At 47.0% G+C, this 17,500-nt stretch overlaps 1 protein-coding gene across 3 annotated transcripts in view; it reads left to right on the top strand.

The window, feature by feature from the left end:
- Positions 1–3,251: 3,251 nt before the first annotated feature.
- Positions 3,252–17,500, top strand: part of bcl9l (bcl9 like) — a 31,863-nt gene continuing 17,614 nt past the window's right edge. For 2 of the 3 annotated variants that reach the window (XM_035525031.1, XM_035525029.1), the window contains exon 1: positions 3,252–3,758. The gene's annotated coding sequence lies outside the window, so the exon portion shown is untranslated. Of the gene's footprint in view, positions 3,759–4,409; positions 4,540–17,500 lie in introns of those variants that run through there. The other variant, XM_035525030.1, reaches the window with a different exon arrangement.

Genomic DNA, 17,500 nt, shown 5'->3' with positions numbered 1-17,500 from the left:
AGAAATGGAGAAATGGAGACGGAGACACTACAGCCGCATGCCTGGACTCTTTCTCTCTCTCTCTCTGTTCCACCTCTACACCGGGAGCGAGTGAAGGTCCGTAGGTGTGCGTCAGATGACCTTTCCCCAAGCCTCGGACAAGCCTCGTCCCTGTCTCAGCGCGTGGCCTGCTGACAGCCTGCGCCACAGAAATGCCCTTCGCCAGCGGGGGGGGGGCGGGTCAGCAGTGAGGGCCAGACACTTTCAAAGCAAGAAAACACAAGACCGTGGGAGACACAGTCCGGAATTTCACTGGGCTTTTCGGTTGACCCGAAGTGCAGTCCTTCACGTGGGTGGAAGTTATATCATTATATAGCACCCCAAAGTCAGGCATGGAACAACTTACACAGGAAGAAAACTCAAATAGAAACGGGTAATAAAATAAAACCTCTAAGTGCTTTACAAGAGCATGCAACCTATTAAGCATAATAACATAATACAGATGAACACAAGTACAGGTACAGATGAGCCTTTTACATGCTCAGTAATACAAGCACAATTAATTCATTTACACTTCAAGTCTTGCAGATGTGCTTATAGACTCGTATATGCATTATTAATGAACTTGCACTGAATGAAGGTGAGTGGTTTGTGGTGCACGGTGGCGGGAGGATCCAGCGTCTGCCTCACAGCCTGCACGGTGACCCTCTTAGTCTCTGTGCATGTGTAGTTTTCTATATAAAACCCAGAGCCAGCGGAAGGCTGTGCTCCCTCGGGACGACTCCCCTCTAACAAGATTAATTAAATCTGTGAAAGACAAACAAGGCAACAATCCTGCCATACTGCACACACCCATGCAGGCATGATCTAGACACACACACACATGCACGCACATACACACACACACAGACTCTGTCCACAATCACCTAAGCCTAATTAATAGTGCTTCTTAATCGCTCGAGTCATGGGTTTTGTTGCCTAATTAGATGTTCTTTCTTTTACCTGCTTACACTTGGTCGTGGTCCTGAGCATTTGCAGTTTCGGTGAGACAGACCCTTTCCAATCACTCGGCCTCGGCCTTGTGCTAGTAACCTGTAGATGCAATGCATGCTAGTAACCTGTGGACGCAATGCAGTTTCTTTGTGTGTAATCAAATTATTTCCAAAGAATAATCATGCAGTGGTAGCAAACATACAATACATGACTGATGAGCCACCCTAACTGCTGTAGATCCAACAGATTCACTCATTCTTTATATCATTCCTCTCTCTCTCTCTCTCTCTCTCTCTCTCTCTCTCTCTCTCTCTCTCTCTCTGTGTCTCTCATCTTGTTACCCAACTCAGTCACCCTCTCTGAGGATAAACCAATTTCCATTCTAGTTTTAGTCTTCAGATCCTTGCCAGTTTCCATGACAACACTGCTCTCTCTCTCTTTTTCTCCCTTTTTCTCCACACCTCAGGATCATTTCATTCCCTGCTACTATTTTTTTCTCTCTCTCTTCCTCTTCTCTTGACCTTCCACCACTGTCTTGTCTTCTTTCTATTCATGTCCCGTTAGGTTCCTCTCTCCTGCTCTCGTCTCCACACCTAACTGATGTCGTGGTGGTGCTGGCATACCATAGCTGAGGGAGGGGGAGAGGGGGAGGGAGAGAGAGAGAGAGAGAGAGAGAGAGAGAGAGAGAGAGAGAGAGAGAGAGAGAGAGAGAGAGAGAGAGAGAGGAGAGGAGGCGGGGGAGAAGACAGAGAGAGAGGGAGAGAGATGGGGAGATCTTAGTAGAGAAGGTCAGCCTCCATAGGTGTCCCAGGTGTTCTGTTGCCTTGTGTCCTGCTCCTGGTGTGAAAATGATCAGTACGAGGAGGAAGTGATTTGGGTGCCATCCCCTTCAGTGCACAAGACTCTCTCCCTCTCAGTGTGAGCGTCTCTCTCTCTCTGTGTCCTCCTTTCAGCTAGCATGTCTCTCTATCTTGCCATTTCCAGACCAAGGAAAATGAATCGGATATCTGGATGCCATGGATAACGGACTAAGCTGACTTGGATTGACTTTCACTAATGAACACAATAAAACACACTAAAGATCCTGTTTAGACTGGCCTGTTAAAGAAGTATAAGTATCAGCTTTGCATACAGTTCTTCTTTTACTCATATGTATTTCCCCCTTAGCAACATCTTAACAGATGTCCCTGCAGTGACAGGAACTTAAGGCTTCCTCCGGTTCTGAAGGAAGACGAACTTGCTCACAGTTAGGGGTATTTAAAGAGCACTGTTGGCAGACCCAGCTTTTTGCTCATGTTGTCAGACACTGAATACTACTGCACACGGCGAGCTGTGCTTACCCTGCAGAACGGATGGCATAAATCGTTTTTCATTTCAGCCTCACTAAAACCAGATAATGTACATCTTGAATTTCGCTGTGTTGCATCATGCTCTTATCGTCATAATGAACACCTGCAGAAAAGGACATTATTAAAACACACATACACACAATACAAATACAATACAACCCAATTTACACACACAAAATGGGTTTGGTCCAATGTTCCTTTGAGTTCTGAGGTTTTCTATAGGGTTGTCAATCCAAGTGGAGAATAATTGACTGTAAGGAAAACAATTTGCACATTTAAGCCTGCACATCACCCCAGACTTCAAGACAAATGTTTGTCTTGTAGTGAACCAGTATGACCGCACACAGTGGCTCAGCACGTATCCTCCAGAGACACTGCAGATTTTCCAGTGTCTCGCGCCACCACAGGGCGCACTCACCACCAGAGGGCGTGCTCCCCTGTGAAATGAAGGCGGAGACTACACGCTCTTTACCACTGATCCCAGACCTGCTCAGAGATCATTGCCTTCCACTCAGATTCTCTCACTTTATTATCACCACATTCCTTGTGTGACATTTATGGAGAATTAAATCAAGCATCAGGCCTGTTGTTTTAATTGTGAGTAGGCTACGTGAAAATATTTTCAAGTATAGGTAGACTAGTTAATAAAAATAAGCGAAATGTTTCAATAATTAAAAGAGGGACGCTATTAACAGTGCATGTAATTTTTGTTTTTATTTCTTGTGACAACAAACATCTAGATTTAGTAATTTCAACCAAAATATAAATATCCATCAGTGCAGTAATAAATGTGTAAAATCAGACATATAACAATATTAATAACATGATTATTATTATTATTACATCATCATTATATGTTGCTGTTACAGATATTGCTTTTTATTTTCAATGTCAAAAACAAATACATATGGAATCAGTCTAAGGATTCTTTTTATTATTTTTTTAACATGTTTTTATTTATTTATTTTTGCTTGTTTTGTTAAAGGGTAGGACATGCTCATATTTAGGCTTCGGATGGCTGTAAACGCGGCAGCTCGTGCAGCCAGACAAGCGCGCGAGTTAAGTGGCGACTTCGGCTAACGGCGCGCGGAGTGGGTGTCTGGCTCGTTTCAGCAGTCGCGAGTCGCGTGCCGTGTGCGTGGGTTCCGTGGTGCCTAGACTACGGCGTGTAACATGCACGCGGCGTCCTGCCCTTCCCCGTCTCCGACCGCGGAGTCATGATCTGCTGTCTTCCCGGGGACTCGTCTTCCGCTTCGAGCCGAACAGATCTGAGCGCGTCTCGTTTCTGATCACCGCCACCGCTCGGTCGGATTCGTACGGACCGGAGGACCTCGCGCAGCGGCGACGGTGCCAGGCGGGCGGTGACGGCCACTTTGGCTGATGTGGACCGGCCGTCACTCTCGACATCGGCCTCCGTCTCAGACCCACCGGAATGGGGTAGGAGCTCTAACCGCGCCGCTTACGCAAACCACGGGGGGTTGTTCGTGTCCGCCGAGTGGCAACAGTCGCTGTTTGTAACGCTTTGACCTGCCCGACGGCGTGTACGCGGGACAAATAAAACCACACCGAGCGGTTGCTTCGGTGCCCAGGCGTGCGGCTGTAGCGAAACGTTACCGAAACGTTCCTCAGCAGAACGACAGTATGGCACCGTAAGCCTGCCGTATTAGCCACGTTAGCTCACGGGCTAGCTCGGCTTTCCTGTAATGAGCTGACGGTGGACTAGTGAACCAGCAGGGCCCGCAGCGAAGCGTGTAAAACGGCCGAGGACGACACACAGACTCTGTAGTCGTCCTGCCTCGTCGGTGTTCGCTTATGAGAACGACAGCCCGTGCAAATGGCGAAACGGCGCGGTTGAAGAAGTCCGCCTGCAGCGGCGCTATCCGTAGCGCAGGCTGGTCCGCTGTAGCGAAAGTTAGCCAGAAAGCTACATTACTGTAGTAGGACTTACACACGCTGTAAGGGAATAAAGAATCATAAATCACACCACGACGGGCTCTGCTCGTGTGCGCTATCACGTTGAAATTGGCACGCAGATCTTTTTTTTTTTTTTTTTTTTGCTTTGCACAACTTGTTATACCTCCGGTGAGCTGTTGCCTGTTGAGTGGCATTTAATGGGACGGAGCGTGCGTAATGTCTGCATAATATCTGACACGATCGAGGTTAAGAGGTCATCTGTACTCGGGGGCCGCCGTTAGCGACGACCTTCTGCCCCGGGACGGTAAGCGCTAATACTGCTGCAGCTCTCTGCGTTTGTACGTTCGACCTGCGCTCTGTTAGTTTCTGCTGTTGCTCGCTGGCGCCTGTCCAGACGTCGTGCAGCTATTATCTTAAAGACTGATCACTGTGGTACAGCTCCATCTATAAGACCACACTCCCCCGAGAGTTCGCTCTCTTTTTCAGAAGCCGGTGTCGGTTTAATGTCGCGGTGTTGTCTGCAGTCTACAGCGTAAGAGCTCTCGTCCCCGATGCAGCCGCGGAAGAGTGTTGTAGTAAAAGTTGCTAGCAGCACAACTTTTTTTCCCCCGGTTGTATCCCCTGTCTAATTCGTCGTTTCCCGTCCAACCCCCCACCCCGCTGAAAACCGTGATGATGTGAGTTAAGGTGTTGTGCGTGAGTAGCAGCAGAGATCGGATCAGTCAGAGCTGCCGCTACTGTTGCATTTCCTCTTAGCCTCTCACAGATCACCCCCCCCCCCACCCCGCGTGCAGACGTTTCTCCATCTTGCAGCTGGGCCATGTCTCTGCTATTTGTGTGCAGAGTCACAATTTGTTTAAAACTGTGCATACTTGCTGAGCTGAGGGCGCGACTACAATTTGATATTTAAAATACAAACAGCGCAGGGAGTGTCTGTGTTCGAGAGCCGTGCTTGGTGGAGGGGGGAATGTGTGAAGCGTAGTTTGGCTGTGCAGCTCTGCTCTTTGGTGTGCTTGCCTCCATGTTAGCCAGGTCTGGCAGTGTGAGATCCCACTGTGCTATTTATAGCCTCACACGGAGTTTGAAACTTGAACCGGAGGCCTGTGAGCCCTGCGAGTGCCTGGTCCAGCACTGCTACCTCACAGGAACTGCTGCCTCCCCTGAACTGCTGCCTCAAAGGCACACTGCCTCCCCTGCAGTGCTGCCTCACAGGCACAATGCCTCTCTTTGCACTGCTGCCTCTCTGGTATCAGGTGCCACTCACAGTCCTGCCCCATGTGTCATCTCACTGAGCTGCAACACGGTTAGAGCTCGAGGCGTCGTATCACAGGAGTTTCAAGGAAAAGTGACACACCAGAGCTGAACTGCAATGTTGCTTTACAGCACTTTTGTTACGGCTCTGAACAGTGTACACCGACGACTAATATTTACCACAGCCGGGCATGTCTGAAAAGCTCACGCTGCATGGACGCAAAGCGCTTTCAAGCATTAAAGAGCATTAAAGATGCAGAAAGTACATCCCACCTGTTCAAACACGTTTGATTTTCCATCTCAGGAGCGTTGCAGTGTATGGCACTGCCCTATAGATGCGGGCTGGTTTGCCTTGGCGCTTCCTTCACGTCAAACCACTGTGCTGTCTGATGCTCTGCGCGCGATCTGCCCATGCTGATCACACACAGTGCATGTGTACATGCCGGTTTACCACGCGCTGAAAGCCCGGATAGATCAGGCCCCGGGGCTGTTACTGGAAGCTTGGACCACAGAACTCTTGATGTTTGCCTGGCCTGATCTGACCCCGCGTTTATGACCAGGATGCTGCTCTCCTTTACGGGCAGTCGAGAACTGGAAATGGCAGGTTTAATGAAGTGGCCAGTGACGGAGCTGACTTTTACCTTAAGGCTGCAGTGTGTGTGTGTGTGTGTGTGTGTGCGTACGTGTGTGTGTGTGTGTGTGTGTGTGTGCGCGTGTGCGCGTGTGTGCGTATGTGTGCGTGTGTGTGTGTACCCGTGCGTGTCTACACCTCAGTTATGTGTGTGTGTGTGTGTGTGTGTGTGTGTGTGTGTGCGTGTGTGTGTGTCTACACCTCAGTTATGTGATTGTGTGTCGTGGTGTCCTCCGAATGAGTTGTTGACCTTCGGCTGTCGCGGAAGGTGAATCTGAAGGAGCTTGTGCTTCTTCCTGGTAAGGTGATATTGGCTTTGAGTCAGCTCCGTCAGAGACTCTTTGTTACTACTCAGCCATGTTGGGTATGCTCCTCTGATGCACCTCTAGGAAAGAGAGAGACCCCCCCACCCCCTCACTTTCACACCCACCAGAGTCTTCTGTATGTGTTTAAGAGCCGAGTGTGTTATTGGGGGAAGGCCTTTAATCCAGAGGTGGAGAAAAGTCCCGGATACTTAAGAGTTGTCTGATTTGTCCGTCGATCTGAGTTTGGCTCTGCCTTTTCTCATGGACCATCTCATCGTTTCTGCCTCAGCATCTGGAATTCTGCGGTGTTTGTGTTTGCATGCGTGTGTGTGTGTTTGTGTGTGTGTCTGGGTTTCGTGCCGCCTTTTGCTTGTAGGTATTCATTCTTTCCTCAGTCAGAAAGTTCAGTACCACAATATGAGTGACATGGATAGAATCATGGAACCGAGACATAAATGAGCAGATATAAATATGAAAATGCACAGAATTTTGTGGAGATTATTACAGAATTTCTTAACATAATAAATGATTTGAGTAGTTTTCAATGTACCTTCGGGTTAATATGTTCGCATAAAATAACATGCTGTAGTTTTTTAGTGAACCCTTTACTGAAGTCCTGCTGTGTGTGTATATATCCGCTTTTATCTACTCGACAGTTACTTAGAGGTGCAGGAGTGAAGATTTCGCAGAGTTGTTCAAGACTCGCGCAAATCACTTGCGTCTTGTTTTAGTGCCAGTGGGCTGGGTTAACAAACCTGTGATGTGTCAGTGTGATAGCCCACTAGATTATCCACAAGGCAAAGACGCTGAAAAATGATCACCGTCACCCAGGTTTAGGGGCTGAGCGGATGGAGACCGTGCTGGCTGGTCCTTCTGCTTGTTTTCTAAGGAGCTTTAGTAAACACAGAACACTGCTCACTGACGACAGTCCCTCACTGCGAAGAAAAACCCCCAGAGTTGCTATGGAAAGGCACGGGTGCCAAAAATGTGTGGAAACTTGTGAAAGTTGTGAAAATGTGTGGAATGTCTTAACGCGTTAGAACAGTTTTAGAGTACAATTTACATTTTAGAGTGGTAACATGATGAAAAAATGTCACATTAATGTTTTTTTATATATATACTCGACTAATTAGAAGACAAATGTGCATATTTATGAGCGTAAGTACTGTACTATTACAGTGAAGTGAAAAACCCCTTACCTCAGTACTACAGTCTGTTTACCTCATCTTGGTGTTAGTGTGGCTGTATCATATTTGCTGTATACTCTAAAGTGATGATTAATTTACTGCCAAGGAGCCATCTTGGATACGGTACAAAGGAAGAAGCGGGCTGCCTGTTTCAGAAAAATAAAGCACTCACATAAATATGTGAATATTTCTTCCATAGTTCCATGTCTTCTTCATGTGTTCCTTGAACTGCCTCATCGCAGATAAAGCACAGATGTAGTAATCTACCTGCACTTTGCTTTTTATGCGCTTTGATGTTATGGCAGCCAGCGTACAGACCCCCATAGTTCTCTAGCTAGCAGTGAGAACATTTACATTTAAGGCATTTAGCAGACGCTCATATCCAGAGCTGCTCACAAAAGTACTTTGTCTATTCAGAAAAGCATCTGCAGCTAGTACAAATAGGTTAGAGTCCAAAAATACCCTCAAACTGAGATACCGCCAGAGAACTTTTTATAATTGCCGTCATTTGCAAGTAGAACGATCGCTGGGTGAAAACTAATTGGTAATTTACCTGTTTTTTTTTTTGTTGTTTTAAAACGTTTTCTGGTTGCCCTAGCTAACATACAGGCAACCTGCGGCCCAAATTCCTCACAAGCCTACTGTCTGCACACAAGACTAGTCACCTATACACACACAATTATTATTTTTTTTTTACCATCTACAAGTTTCCTGTGTGCACATATTTGCATTCAGATACAAAACGGATTAAAAAGAAATGTACAGTTGGACACGAAGTGTGTGCAGTCGATTGTTATTTTTAAGATGTTTTGGTCCTTTGATCGTCTATATTTTTCTTTCATGCATATTTGCATATAATTATGTATTGTTTTTTTTGGCTGTGAATTTTGGCAGCAATTAGCTAACCGATTGAATTCAAGGGAACAGGCTTATTCATCACAACAAAACATATGAAAAGCAAAGTATAGGTAAATTACTCATGATTTTTTTCCATTGATTATTATATTAGCAGATTTGAGATTAACATTAGTTTCCACTTCGTTTATATTGCAGTTTTATGGAATTTACGCATTTCTGGATGAAATTTTAATTTAAAGTATGTATCTAAAAATGCAAGAGTGTTAGAGCCCACAAATTAGCATGGTGGCGTTAGCAGGTGTGTGGGGAAATATTTTTCCTTGTTTGGCTATAATCGGTAAATCAGTTCCACTCATGAATATGCATCTCTTCATTTATGGATTCTTACTGGTTAAGAGAATAAAAAATGCATTAACGTTATTTTTTAAAAATAATATTATAATAGTGTAGTGTAGTCTCTCTCTCTCTCTCTGTCTCTCTGCGTGTGTGTGTGTGTGTGTGTGTGTGTGTGTGTGTACTCTCAGTTTAAGGGTATTTTTGGACTCTAACCTATTTGTACTTTTCTAAGTAGACAACTAAGCACTTTTGTAAGTTGCTCAGGAAAGGTGTAAGTGTGTGTGAGCGCTCCGCAATGTGATTTTGGTGGATCATACACGGTATAATTGCCAATTACTATCAGGCAGAGTTACAGTGACAGCCAATAGAATCCTTCACAAGATAGCCTCCAGTGGCAATGCAAAACAAGGCATCAAAGCCCAGCCCAGATGCAGAGGAGTGAAACCAACAATATGTAACTTAATTGATCCCAAGTTAATGGCCCCATGTCGCGGCGTACAGGCAACCGCACGCTGCCTTGGCCGACAACGCGTGTCTTATCAGCTCAGGTGATCCGAGAAGCCAGAGACGAGTTACAAGCGCAGAGGTCTATGAAAGAGTCATGGGATGCTGAGAAGCCCTTGCTGGGGTGCAGCAGACGAACGGGCAGCTTGTTACATGTCGAGAACAGCCCAGCTGAACTGAGACATTAGTGAGAAACGCCTAGCTGAGCTGAGAAATGTCTGAGAAACCCCCGTCCTAAATAGGAGTTTCAGGATGCAACGTTTTTGTTTGTTTGCTTTTGCTTCTTGAAACATTTTGTTGAACTTTTGTTCAAGTAATATAACATGCTGTCTGGTACATTGCATGTTACTGGCTTTCTGGTAGCCCCTGGTTTGCCAGATAGGAAATGGGTAACCTTAAGGCATCCCCCCACAACACACACACACACACACACACACACACACACACACACACACACACACACACACACTTCTACTACCGTATCCGAAAGAGTTTTTCAAGCAGACGGGAGATGTACCTCAGTTCTGAACATGGTGTGAGCTTCCTTGCATATTTATTTTTAAAAGCAGAAAGTCAACTATGTTCTGAGTAATTTAGTGAACATTGCAATTGCTTTAACCGCAGATATTCACTTATAAGATCTAGTTAATGCATGTTGAGAATGCAGAAGGTATGACCATGTCGTCAGAATGAGCAGTTTCCAGAATCAACAGTGCTCTTCAGTTAATGAGGAGACTGGTGAATTACTGGAGTTTTCTTTTTGTGAGCTGTGAATGCACAGACTGATTCACTGTTTCCCTCTGGAAAGTACAGGCACGTGCATGCACACACATACACACGCGCACACGCACACACACGCGCACACACACGCACGCACACTCCGTTTAACTAACTGTAAGCAGTAAGCTTTGTTTAGAATCTCTGTGCAAAAGCCAGCTTGCAAACTAAGTACTACTTTTTGAAACTTCTTACTTCTTATTGTCTCAGTGCTCAGAATAAGTGTTTCAGTATATAAAATATTTAAATAATGTGATGTATGACCTGACTTTAACGTTTAGTTTGTGAAAGCAGCCGCAGATTGGATCTCTCGGGTTTGGAGCCATGGTCTGCTGTCTCTCCCCTGTCTCTCCCCTGTCTCTCTTCTTCTCCTGCCTCTCACCCATCTCTTGCCTGTTCTTCTGTATGTCTCCGGTTCTCCTGTTTATCGCCAGTCTCTTTTACTCTCCCGTGTCTCTGCGGTCTCTCCCGTGTCTCTCCTCTGTCTCTCACTTGTCTACTCCGCCTCTCTCCTTCTCCTGTCTCTCGCCTGTCTCGCCCACCTCTCCCGTCTCTCGCCTGTCTGTGGGTTGGCCGCGGTTTGGTCTCTTTCCTTGCTCCTAGTTGGACGCCCGCCCAGAATGTGTTGGAAGAGGTACAGCACTTGACCCCCTAGTGCAGAGCGCCTCCCCGTCCCAGAGAGAGGCAGAGATGGAGGGAGAGAGAGAGAGAGAGAGAGAGAGGGAGTGAGCGAGTGGGTGAGAGGGAGAGGGGGAGGATGCAGCTTCATCCAGTGTGCTCATACACTGACTACTGCTCTGTGGTCATGACAATCTGTTTGCACTGTCTCTCTGTAGTCCACTCCCTCTCTCTCTCCCTCTCCCTCTCACCCACTCGCTCACTCCCTCTCTCTCTCTCTCTCTCTCTCTCCCTCTCTCTCCCCCCCTCCCTCCCCCTCTCAGCTCATAAAAGTCACATGGTGTATGCTCCAAGAAATTCTATTCCAAGATGTGAGCATACTGCTACCACACGCCCACGCAAACACACACACAGACACGTTCACATCCCGCACACACATATGTTCACATACTCACATATGCAGTGTGCATGTACTACTCTGTTGGCCTGTGTTCCCCCCCACACACAGAAGGATGTGTCTAATGCCGCCATTAACAGATTCATCTTTTTTAATACATGACTAGTTACTGATTGTTTACTTTGGCTATCTCTCTCTCTTACTCTCTCTCTCCATTTTTCTCTTTCTCTCTTTATTTTTCTCACCCTTTCTCTGTCTTTTGTTCAAATATCTTAAATTCTCTGCTAGGCTGTCTTGGACATTATCAGACTCTTCATGCAAGGGCACTGATTTTAAACTCGCATGCCTTTGAAATCATCTCCCGGTGCCTGCCTACCTTTTTTGCTCTCTCTCTCTCTCTCTCTCTCTCTCTCTCTCTCTCTCTCTCTCTCTCTCTCTATTATTGCCTCCTCATTCACACAGCTTGGATTTGCTCAGACCCATGTCATGTTTTGTTGCCACAGCAACCTGCCTCAACCCCCCAATGGGCTGATTTCTTGGCTGTCACCTGTGTGCTGTCCCACAATGCACTGCAGAGCTGCCCCCCCCACCCCCCCTTAGCTGCCAGCAAACACACTCGATGCTTCTACAGAGACGAGCGTTCCAAATAGCAAACACAAGCTAGGCGAGTTCCAGAGCAGCCAACATCTCCGCTGGCAACCTTTTTTTCTCTCAGTCCTTTTTTTTTGTCCCAGTCAGAGAGATGCTCTGGAATAGAGGCTGTGGTGTGTGTGTGTGTGTGAGAGAGAGAGAGAGAGAGAGAGAGAGTGTGTGTATGCATGTGTGTATGCGCGTGTGCAGGCACTACACACTGCCATGCTGTGGTTGGCATCTGTTTGTCTGGGCCAGGCTTTCTTAAGACTGTGGTAAAGCTGAGGTAACTGCTACACACTGCCCTCTTAGGGTTTGAGTGGAACAGGTCCGTACCCACACACACACACACACACACACACACACACACACACGCACACACACACACCAAGAAGGGCAATCCAGCTGGACATAGGGGGACAGCGAGAGTGAGTGAGTGAGTGAGTGAGTAAGTGAGTGAGTGACAGCATGACAGAGAGGGTTAATGAGAGAGCGCATGAATGAAACAGAGAGTGAATGAGAGCATGAGTGAGAGAGAGTGGAGTGGAGTGAGAGTCAGAGAGAGAGAGAGAATGACCGAGAGAGTGACTGAGTGAGAATGAGAGTGAACGAGAGACTGAGTGAGAGAGAGAGAAAACGTATGTATTTTCTAAAGCGCTGGCCTGCCAGGGCCTGAATGTCCCCTAAGCCAGCAGGCCCTGAGGCAAATGAGCTGAACCCCACTGACACCGCAAACACCAGAGAGCCTCAGGACCGCGCACGCTGCCCAACCAGCGGCCTCGGCCGAATCAGAACCGCCGACAAACTAGCAATACGTCACATATCGGAGAAAATCCTCAAAAGCGCCACACAAACACTAATGCTGTTTGGCCTTAAAACCACCACTTTTTATTGGCAACTTGTCTGACGGCAGTCAAAGACACAAAAAGCTAAGGAGAGTGTTGACCATGTACAGACTCGGTGAAAACAGCCCGGCCACTGAAACCGGCCGTCGTAGACAGACGTGGCGTTCCAGAGAGGACAAGCTGTGCTCCCACTGCCACCTGGGAGCGGCGGAGAGACTCGCTTCCTAACCAAGTGTGCCAAATATGAATCAATTAGAAACTCATTCTGTAAGAACATTTGCAGTGTCAGCCCTGACTTTCTAGACTGCGGTAATAAAGAGAAACTGCCTGATACCGGATTATTGCGAGCAGCGAGAGTCGTAGCATCCTGATCCCCCCCACCTTCAATTAGTCAGTACTGTTGATTGTTTATTATTTGTGATCCCCCCCCACCTTCAATTAGTCAGTACTGTTGATTGTTTATTATTTGTGATCCCCCCCCACCTTCAGTTAGTCAGTACTGTTGATTGTTTATTATTTGTGATCCCCCCCCACCTTCAGTTAGTCAGTACTGTTGATTGTTTATTATTTGTGATCCCCCCCACCTTCAGTTAGTCAGTACTGTTGATTGTTTATTATTTGTGATCCCCCCCACCTTCAGTTAGTCAGTACTGTTGATTGTTTATTATTTGTGATCCCCCCCACCTTCAGTTAGTCAGTACTGTTGATTGTTTATTATTTGTGATTCCCCCCCCACCTTCAGTTAGTCAGTACTGTTGATTGTTTATTATTTGTTTTCTAGATTTCTTGCATTTCTTTCTACCTATTCCCCCTTTCTTGTTTATGTCAGTTTGCTTTGGCAATAATGTAACGTTTTGAATTGAGAGCAAAAGAGATAGTGAGTGTGTGAGAGAGAAAAGGAGTTATAGGTAGGTAGAGGAAGTGAGCTAGACAGAGGCAGAAAGAGACAGATGATAATGTAAGAGTGAGAAATATAGGGCTAGAGAGAGTGAGAGTGAGACAGGGCTAGAGAGTGAAAGTGAGAGAGACATAGGTCTTGAGAGTGAGAGATGTAGGGCTATAGAGAGTGAGGGTGAGATGTAGGGCTACAGAGTGAGATGTAGGGCTTGAGAGTGAGATGTAGAGCTAGAGAGTGAGAGTGAGATGTAGGGCTAGAGTGTGAGAAGAAGCTGCACACGCTTAGGGAGGCCTCGGTAAAGGAAGTGTTTGAGACAGAGAAGCACTCCCTACTCACTGCAGTGAAACTGTATCAGGGTGATCTGACAGGAAGGCCTATATTTGGACACTAACACACTAGGAGCGCGTTTGACTGACTCGGTGACATCAGCAGTTCCACTTCCTCTGTCTGGCGTGCCGGTTATGTGACAGCGTTCGCCACAAGTCCCCTCCACGACGTTAGCGGTCAACAGCGGATGACCTCCTCACCTCTGGCGTCCCGTCAGCACTGGCTGCACGCCCGTTCACCCACGGTGACACGCTTATCAATGCAGGAAGACAAGGTGGTCACCAGCACGTGAGACTCCACCCCACCGTTGGAGGGCGGGGCAAAACGATTGCTTGTTATGTGATTGGGCCATCCTCCTTAATTGATGGTGCATCACATGGCAGTGTGAATAATGGGCTTGAATGGGGTTTTACAGGCCATTCATGCATGACATCTAATCAGAGCAAAGACGCTGAGAGCAAAATACAGAAAAAAGAGAAAGAGGGAGGGAGAGAGAGAAGGAAGGAGGGAGAGAGGGAGTGGCAGAGTTAGATTTCAGGACAGAGTTGTTTTATTGCCTGTTTTATGTCGTGAGAAGGAAATGTAAGCAAGAGAGAGTGAGCCAGAGTTTGAGAGGGGAACAGACAGGGGGCGGGGCCACAGAGATATGGGGGGGGGGGGGTGTCACTGTGCTCCTCCCACCTCCGGAGAAGGTCATGTTATAGAACAGAATGGGCCAAAGAGTCGTTGCCATAGCGTCAGTCACAATGTGTGTGTGTATGTTTGTGTGTGTGCACGTGTGTCCGTGTTGTACCAGTCAATCAGCTGGTGTCTGTTAGGTCTGCGGAAGAGTATTTGTGCTGAAGGTTCATGTTCAAACAAGACAGGATTCCTGTCCAACTTCTCTCTCTCTCTCGTTCCCTCTCCTGGTCTCCTTTGACTCAGCAGAATGGTAGGGTGTGGATCATTTTTCCCCCCAGTCTTGAGGTCTTTGCTGTTGTGGTCCACATTAAGCCCAGTTTCGGTCTTTCAGCAGAAGCTCGCGATGGCTGCTCAGACCGGCCCGTTCTGGGCCGGATTGCACTGTGCTGGTCAAGAATGAGGCTCGCGGCCTCGCTGTGCCCCTCCCGCCTCCGTAGAAGGCCAAAGGTCAACGCCTCAGGCGATAACACACCACACAAGCATAAGTACAACAGTACAGACCTTTGATCTGCTGCGTTAAATAGGGAGATATGTGTGAGTATGAGTGTGTGCGTGTGAGTGTGTGAGTGAGTGTGTAAACATGGTCAGATCCCCTCCCAGGTTGTGGGTCTGAATAACATCGATTATATAACGTGACCTTGCTGTGACTGTTTGAGCTCCAGAGCCCTGAAACGATAGGCTGCATTTGACAGCTCTGCTCCCATTGGAAAGCCACAGCGGCGAGTGCTAACTGCACCAGAAATGTCCAGGGCCTGTCTCCTGCGCTCCCTCACCCCAGACGGCCCCGTCCACTGCGGCCCCTTCCCCCACCCAACCCCCGGATCAATACAGGTCTGCCAACACACACCACATCTCACTGCTACTTCAACTCAATTAAATCAGCCGGCAGCCAAGCAACGCTGACAAGGTTAAGTTGCGAAAAGTCAAAGAGCATGTTGTTTCGGAAACAAACAGCCTTGCCTGCCAGAGAGAGGGGGGGGGGTGAGAGAGTGAGGGAGTGAGAGAAGGGGTGAAAGTAAGAGAATTATGGAGAGGGGTAGAGAGTGAGAGAGAGAGGTAGGGGGGACAGAGTGAGACTGAGTGAGCGGAAGGTTATGGCTACACCCCCCCATCACTGTCTACATTTCCACTGGTGCACAAATGCAGTTTGTTAAGCTGAGGCCAGTGTCTTAAAGCCTTGACTGTGGAAGTGTGTGTGCGTGTGCGTGTGTGTGTGTGTGTGTGTGTGTGAGAGTGCATGCTGAATTCTGTTAATTGAATTCTATTCATTTTTGTCACACACTTTAGTCTTAAAATTGGCTCCAAAGTGCTGCTCTGTGTGTGTGTGTGTGTGTGTGTGTGTGTGTGAGAGCAGGCCTTGAATTTTCCCCTCACTGCACGCTCCTTAGGGACTTTGGGGTTATAAATACAACTCGGTCCTCTAAAAATACACATGTCTGCATGTATGTGGGTGAGAATCCTTCTGAGACCTTAACACTGACTGTTTAAAAGAAAAGGAGCTTCTTCATTGAGTTGTGCAATTCTACTTAATTGCCTATATATATATATATATATATATATATATATATATATATATATATATATATATATATATATATATATATATATATGTATATATAAAAATCATAACTTGCTTCTTTGAGCAAAGCCATGTGAATATAAAGAAAAAAAGAGCACTGAATATCACATTCAGGAGCTCCTGGCAGAGAACACGCAACAGGATTTACTGTGACAGTGGTGTAGGGGAAATTCACGTCCAGCCAGTCTTCTCAGTGCGCCTAGCTCCAGTCTTACTGGGCTACATTAAGGGAATTTGTAACATTGGGTTTCCAAGAAGAGCCAGTTCTGTTGGGGATGTTGTGGTAGCAGTGTCACTTACATATATGCCTCCATTGCAGTCTCACTTACACAGACTCACCTACGCAGTCTCACCTACACAGTCTCAGATATACAGTCTCACCTACACAGTGTCATCTACACGGTCTGACTGACCTACACAGTCTGACCTACACAGTCTGACCTACACAGTCTGACCTACACAGTGTCACCTACATAGACATCTTATTGTACTTAATCTTATTGTAGGGTGTTGTTTATTGCACTAGTGTTGACTGCTTCTAAGTTGACTAACTGAAACTCTAGTACTTATTGTTTATTGTTTACTGATCACTGTCTGAGATCAAACTTAGATGCGTTTTGCTCTAGTCATAAGCATTGATCCCTGTATTTCAACAGCTTTCTAGTTAAGTGGTATCTCGAGCTCTAACCTACCGTACAGGCTCGGATACATTCTATGAGTAAATGACAAAGCACTTTTTGCAAATTGCTCTGGACAAGAGCGTCTGCCAAATGCCATAAATGCAAATGTAAATGTCTTCACTGAAGTGTCACCTACACGGTCTCACCTATACTGGTGTCTTGACTGCAGTGTCACCTACACGGGCGTCTCCACGGCACTGCCACTTACACAGGCATCTGCACTGAGCTGGAATCGGTTCTCTTTTGTGGAGAAGGAGCTGTCTGTTTGAAATCCAAGTCAGTTATTGTTATTTTTTTCTGTGGAGCGAGTCAGATAACCACAAAGGGGCCACGAGGCAGGATTTACCTGCTGTCGGCCTCACGTGTCTGGCACCAAACCACTCCAACCGGATCTCAGCAGGAGCACATTGCAGTTGCACCAGGTCCTGATCCCAAGGTCGAAACTGTGAAGAGCGCGAAGATGTGCTGAAAGGGTCCAGGCCCGTCAGGATACGTTCTGGAGAGTTGTTCTGTCCCACCCTGACTCCAAGAGCCTCCCTGAAACATCAGGAAGGACATGGCTGAGCTCAAACTACCATTCCAACCCATGCTGTGACCCTGGTAATGACCCCGGGACCTTACGAGAGCCTCCATGCCTGCGTGAGGGGAGGAGTCCAGTTAGTTTGTGGTCCCTCTGCTGGCGTCACGCAGGTGGTGACGTTTAAAACGGAGCAAGAATCTCTGTTGTTCAAAGAAATGTACTATTCTGTCTGTCACTCCAT

Source organism: Electrophorus electricus, chromosome 4, assembly GCF_013358815.1.
Source record: "Electrophorus electricus isolate fEleEle1 chromosome 4, fEleEle1.pri, whole genome shotgun sequence".
Taxonomy (NCBI): Eukaryota; Metazoa; Chordata; class Actinopteri; order Gymnotiformes; family Gymnotidae; genus Electrophorus; species Electrophorus electricus.
The sequence above is the reverse complement of the archived record's forward strand: the minus strand, read 5'-3'. Positions and strand labels throughout refer to the sequence as shown.